Raw genomic sequence first — 7,363 nt, 5'->3', positions numbered from 1 at the left:
CACTACTGGACACTCCAGAGAGAAGAGATCCAGCTTCACCCACCAGAACAATGACGCAAGCTTCCCTAACCAGGAAACCTTTACAAGCCCCTAGTCCAACCCCACCCACAGGAAGCAACATTCACAATAAAGAGAAACCACAAACTTCCAGCATACAGAAAGGCCACCCCAAACACACCAATCTAAACAAAATGAAAAGGCAGAGAAATATTCAGCAGTTAAAGGAACAGGATAAATGCATACGAAACCAAACAAAGGAGGAGATAGGGAGTCTACCTGAAAAAGAATTCAGAATATGATAGTAAAGATGATCTCAAATCTTGAAAACAAAATGGAGTTATAGATAAATAGCCTGGAGACAAGGATTGAGAAGATGCAAGAAATGTTTAACAAGGACCTAGATGAAATAAAAGAGTCCATCAATAATGAATAATGCAACAACTGAGATCCAAAGCACTCTGGAGGGAACCAACAGTAAAATAATTGAGGCAAAAGATAGGAAAAGTGAGGTGGAAGATAGAATGGTGGAAATAAATGAAGCAGAGAGGTAAAAAGAAAAAAGAATTAAACAACCTCAGAGACCTCTAGGACAATGTCAAATGCCCCAACATTCGAATCATAGGAGTCCCAGAAGAAGAAGACAAACAGAAAGGCCATGAGAAAATACTTGAGGACATAATAGTTGAAAATTTTCCTAAAATGGGGAAGGAAATAGCCACCCAAGTTCAAGAAACTCAGAGAGTCCCAAACAGGATAAACACAAGGTGAAACACCCCAAGACACATATTAATCAAATTAACAAAGATCAAACACAAAGAGCAAATATTAAAAGCATCAAGGGAAAAGCAACAAATAACACACAAGGGGATTCCCATAAGGATAACGGCTGATCTTGCAATAGAAACTCTTCAGGACAGAAAGGAATGGCAGGGCATACTTAAAGTGATGAAAGAGAAAAATCTATAACCCAGATTACTATACCCAGCAAGGATCTCATTCAAATATGAAGGAGAAATCAAAAGTTTTACAGAGAAGCAAAACTTGAGAGAATTCAGCACCACCAAGCCAGCTCTTCAATGAATGCTAAAGGATCTTCTTTAGACAGGAAACACAGAAAAGGTTTATAAACTCAAACCCAAAACAACAAAGTAAATGGCAAAGGGATCATACTTATCAATAATTACCTTAAATGTAAATGGTTCGAATGCCCCAATCAAAAGACAAAGACTGGCTGAATGGATACAAAAACAAGACCCTTATATATGCTGCCTGCAAGAGACCCGGCTCAAACCAAGGGACACATACAGACTGAAAGTGAAGGGCTGAAAAAAGATATTTCATGCAAATGGAGACCAAAAGAAAGCAGGAGTAGCAATACTCATATCAGATAAAATAGACTTTGAAATAAAGGCTGTGAAAAGAGATAAAGAAAGACACTACATAATGATCAAAGGATCAATCCAAGAAGATATAACAATTATAAATATATATGCACCCAACATAGAAGCACCGCAATATGTAAGGCAAATGCTAACAAGTATGAAAGGGGAAATTAACAGTAACACAATAATAGTGGGAGACTTTAATATCCCACTCACAACTATGGATAGATCAACGAAACAGAAAATTAGCAAGGAAACACAAACTTTAAATGATGCAATGGACCAGTTAGACTTAATTGATATCCATAGGACATTTCACCCCAAAACAATGAATTTAACCTTTTTCTCAAGTGCACATGGAACATTCTCCAGGATATACCACATCCTGGGCCATAAATCTAGCCTTGGTAAATTCAAAAAAGTTTGAAAACATTTCAAGCATCTTTTCTGGTCACAGTGCAGTAAGATTAGATGTCAACTTCAGGAAAAAAAAAACAAAACAAAACTATTAAAAATACAAGCATGTGGAGGCTAAAGAGCACACTTCTGAATAACCAACAAATCACAAAAGAAATAAAAAAAGAAATCAAAATATATATGGAAATGAATGAAAATGAAAACATGACAACCCAAAACCTATGGGATTCAGTAAAAGCAATGCTAAGGGGAAGGTTCATAGCAATGCATGCTTTACCTTAAGAAACAAGAGAAAAATCAAATAAATAGCCTAACTTTACACCTAAAGCAACTAGAAAAAGAAGAAATGATGAACCCCAGGGTTGGTAGAAGGAAAAAAATCATACAAATTTGGGCAGAAATAAGTGGAAAAGAAACAAAGGAGACTGTAGCAAAAGTCAACAAAGCTAAAAGCTGGTTCTTTGAGAAGATAAATAAGTTAGACAAACCATTAGCCAAACTCATCAAGAAAAAGGGGAGAAAAATCAAATCAACAAAATTAGAAATGAAAATGGAGAGATCACAACAGACAACACAAAAATACAAAGGATCATAAGAGGCTACTATCAGAAACTATGCCAATTAAATGGACAACTTGGAAGAAATGGACAAATTCTTAGAAAAGTATAACCTTCCAAAACTGAACAGGAAGAAATAGAAAATCTTAACAGACCCATCACAAGCACAGAAATGGAAACTGTAATCAAAAATCTTCCAACAAACAAAAGGACCAGATGGCTTCATAAGTGAATTCTACCAAAAATTTAGAGAAAGGCTAACACTTATCCTACTCAATCTCTTCCAGAAAATTACAGAGGAAGGTAAACTGCCAAACTCATTCTATGAGAATCAGTTCAGTTCAGTTCAGTCCCTCAGTCATGTCTGACTCTTTGTGACCCCATGAATTGCAGCACGCCAGGCCTCCCTGTCCATCACCAACTCCCGGAGTTCACTCAAACTCACGTCCATCAAGTCAGTGATGCCATCCAGTCATCTCATCCTCTGTCATCCCTTTCTCCTTCTGTCCCCAATCCCTCCCAGCAGGAGTCTTTTCCAGTGAGTCAACTCTTTGCATGAGGTGGCCAAAGTACTGGAGTTTCAGCTTTAGCATCAGTCCTTCCAAAGAACGCCCAGGACTGATCTCCTTTAGAATGGGCTGGTTGGATCTCCTTGCAGTCCAAGGGACTCTCAGAGTCTTCTCCAACACCACAGTTCAAAAGCATCAATTATTCGGTACTCAGCTTTCTTCACAGTCCAACTCTCACATCCATACATGACTACTGGAAAAACCATAGCCTTGACTAGATGGACCTTTGTTGGCCATCTAACATGTAATGTCTCTGCTTTTGAATATGCTATCTAGGTTGGTCATAACTTTCCTTCCAAGGAGTAAGTGTCTTTTAATTTCATGGCTGCAATCACCACCTGCAGTGATTTTTGCCCCCCCCCCAAAAAAAAATAAAGTCAGCCACTGTTTCCACTGTTTCCCCATCTATTTCCCATGAAGTGATGGGACCAGATCACTACTATCACCCTAATACCAAAACCAAACAGATATGCCACAAAAAAAAGAAAACTACAGGCCAATATCTCTGATGAACATAGATGTAAAAATCCTTAACAAAATTCTAGCAAACAGAACCCAACAACATATTAAAAGGATTGTACATCATGATCTAATGGGCTTTATCCCAGGGATGCAAGGATTCTTCAATATTCACAAATCAATCTGTGTGATACACCGCATTAACAAACTGAAAGATAAAAACCATATGATTATCTCAATAGATGCATAGAGAGCCTTTGACAAAATTCAACATCCATTTATGATAAAAACCCTCCAGAAAGCAGGAATAGAAGGAACATACCTCAACATAATAAAAGCCATATATGATAAACCCACAGCAAACATTATCCTCAATTGTGAAAAATTGAAAGCATTTCCCCCAAAGTCAGGAACAAGACAAGGGTGCCCACTTTCACCACTACTATTCAACATAGTTTTGGAAGTTTTAGCCACAGCAATCAGAGAAGAAAAATAAAAGGAATCCAGATTGGAAAAGAAGTAAAACTCTCACTGTTCGCAGATGACATGATCCTCTACATAGAAAACCCTAAAGACTCCACCAGAAAATTACTAGAGCTAACCAATGAATACAGTAAAGTTTCAGGATATAAAATTAACACACAGAAATCCCTTGCATTCCTATACACTAACAATGAGAAAACAGAAAGAGAAATTAAGGAAACAATTCCATTCACCAATAAAAAGAATAAAATACTTAGGAATAAGTCTACCTAAAGACACAAAGACCTATATATAGAAAACTATAAAACACTGATGGAAGAAATCAATGATGACACAAATAGACACAGAAATATACCATGTTCATGGATCAGAAGAAGCAATGTAGTGAAAATGAGTATACTACCCAAAGCAATCTATAGATTCAATGCAATCCCTATCAAGCTACCCAATGGTATTTTTCAGAGAACTAGAACAAATAATTTCACAATTTGTATGGAAATACAAACAACCTCCAATAGCCAAAGCAATCTTGAGAAAGAAGAATGGAACTGGAGGAATCAACCTACCTGACATCAGACTATACTACAAAGCTACAGTCATTAAGACAGTATGGTATTGGCACAAAGACAGAAATATAGATCAATGGAACAAAGTAGAGAGCCCAGAGATAAGTCCACGCACCTATGGACACCTTATCTTTTACAAAAGAGACGAGAATATACAATGGAGAAAAGACAATCTCTTTAACAAGTGGTGCTGGGAAAGCTGGTCAACCACTTGTAGAAGAATGAAACTAGAACACTTTCTAACACCATACACAAAAATAAACTCAAAATGGATTAAAGATCTAAATGTAAGACCAGAAACTTTAAAACTCCTAGAGGAAACATAGGCAAAATACTCTCTGACATAAATCACAGCAGGATCCCCTATGACCCACCTCCCAGAGTAATGGAAATAAAAGCAAAAATAAACAAATGGGACCTAATTAGACTTAAAAGCTTTTGCACAATGAAGGAAACAATAAGCAAGGTAAAAAGACAGCCTTCAGAATGGGAGAAAATAATGGCAAACGAAGTAACTGAAAAAGAATTAATCTCAAAAATATACAAGCAGTTCATGCAGCTCAATTCCAGACAAATAAATGACCCAATCAAAAAATGGGCCAAAGAACTAAACAGACATTTCTCCAAAGAAGACATACAGATGGCTAACAAACACATGAAAAGATGCTCAACATCATTCATTATCAGAGAAATGCAAATAAAAACCACAGTGAGGTACCATCTCACACTGGTCAGAATGGCTGCTATCAAAAGTCTACAAATAATAAATGCTGGAGAGGGTACAGAGAAAAGAGAACCCTCTTATACTATTGGTGGGAATCCAAACTAGTACAGCCACTATAGAGAACAGTATGGAGATTCCTTAAAAAACTGGAAATAGAACTGCCATATGACCCAGCAATCCCACTGTTGGGCATACACACTGAGGAAACAAGAATTAAAAGAGACATATGTACCCCATTGCAGCACTATTTACAATAGCTAGGACATGGAAGCAACCTAGATGTCCATTGATGGACGAATGGATAAGAAAGGTGTGGTACATATACACAATGGAATATTACTCAGCTATTAAAAGGAATGCATTTGAATCAATTCTAATGAGGTAGATGAAACTGGAGCGTATTATACAGAGTGAAGTAAATCAGGAAGAAAAAACACCAATATAGTAATATATGGAATTTAGAAAGATGGTAACAATGACCCCATATGCAAGACAGCAAAAGAGTCACAGGTGTAAGGAACAGACTTTTGGACTCTGTGGGAGAGAGTGAGGTTGGGATGATTTGAGAGAATAGCATTGAAACATGTGTATTACCATATGTGAAATAGATCACCAGTCCAGGTTTGATGCATGAGACAGGGCTCTCAGGGCCAGTGTACTGGGATGACCCTGAGGAATGGGATGGGGAGGGAGGAAGGAGGAGGGTTCAGGATGGGGGACACATGTACACCCATGGCTGATTCATGTCAATGTATGGCAAAACCCACTACAATATTGTAAAGTAATTAGTCTCAAATTAAAATAAATAAATTAATTTTTAAAAATAAATAAAAAATCATTTCAGTTTTTGTCTAAAGATTATCTCTTTTCTACTAGATACCATCCAGAGGGACTGTTAACCAGAAGCTCCATTAAGGACTGGACATCACCAGTTCCCTTGATCGCTGTCTCCCTTCCTCTTTGTCTCACTGTTGAAGTTGAAAGTTGTGCTTTCAGACATCTCTCTTCCCATGTGATGATTCATAGCATCATTCATAATACCACTTCTTCCAACTTACCCAGAGAGATAGCAATAAGACTGGGCAGCTGTTGCATCTGTAAATTTTCTCAAACAAGGTCAATATTTTTCTGAAGTTCAGTGTCATCAATAAACCTAAAATGAACAGTAACCAAAGATTCTGTGGAAATGTAGACTGAATTGTTTTTATGGAAATTCTTAGGAACATAATTAATAGAAAAGGGGCATTTAAATGGCACTGTCTTTCTTCTTACACAAATAAAACATTTAATTTCTGCACATTGATCATAAAGATATTTATTTTAAAATTTGTAATGTTAGGTAATTCCATAGGTTATTACAAAAACTATGAATTAGAAGAGACTTCCCTGGTGGCTCAGATGGTAAAGCATCTGCCTACAATGCAGGAGACCCAGGTTCGATCCCTGGGTTGGGAAGATCCCCTGGAGAAGGAAATGGCAACCCACTCCAGTACTCTTGCCTGGAAAATCCCATGGACACAGTCCACAGTGTTGCAAAGAGTCAGATACGACTGAGCGACTTCACTTAAGAGGGAAAAAAAAAAAGATTTCTGAGTATGAGCAATACCTACCATTTAAATAGCAAGTATGATTTATTTTAAAATTTTCTTATGTAAATCATTTCTCATTTTTGCATATCAAAGAGAATAGTTTTGCTTTCTATCTTTATATAGATTCATAGATTCACAGAATCGAAAGAGTTGGAAGATGCCTCAGAAGTCCTTTCATTTTAATTTCTGTTGAACACAGATATCTCTTTATCCCCATAATGGACAATTTTTTCCCCTTCTTTGGAACACACAAAAAATTGGAAAAATCACTGTTTGTCATTTCACAGTTCTCACAGTTCATTTTACTGTTGGACTACCTTGATGGCTGTCAGAAATTCCCCATTATACCTGAAATTCTGCCCTTTTAGTCTTCTAAACATTGGCATAATTGGTGCTCTCTCTCTACATATATGAAAAGAAAAATAATGTGCCTTCCATCGCCACCCCCCCTTTTTATTTCCAGGCTAAAAACCTTACTTTATAGTAAGAGAAGAATCCTTTATGTCAGGCAGGGAAGCAACACAACAAATATACAGAACAAGCACTTTGTGAATTCAACTCACAGTACTGGTTAGAGCATGGAATTCATGAGCAGTAAGAGAAAAGAGAAAAATTGG

At 37.0% G+C, this 7,363-nt stretch overlaps 1 non-coding gene across 1 annotated transcript; it reads left to right on the top strand.

Annotated features, from left to right (window-relative positions):
* The first annotated feature begins 6,540 nt into the window (after positions 1–6,540).
* On the top strand, positions 6,541–6,612 carry TRNAC-ACA. The gene has a single exon. It is a non-coding gene; the product is annotated as a tRNA-Cys (tRNA).
* Positions 6,613–7,363: the final 751 nt, after the last annotated feature.

This window comes from Bos indicus x Bos taurus, chromosome 9 (genome assembly GCF_003369695.1).
Source record: "Bos indicus x Bos taurus breed Angus x Brahman F1 hybrid chromosome 9, Bos_hybrid_MaternalHap_v2.0, whole genome shotgun sequence".
Classification (NCBI taxonomy): Eukaryota; Metazoa; Chordata; class Mammalia; order Artiodactyla; family Bovidae; genus Bos; species Bos indicus x Bos taurus.
This window is presented reverse-complemented; position numbering and strand designations above follow the sequence as displayed.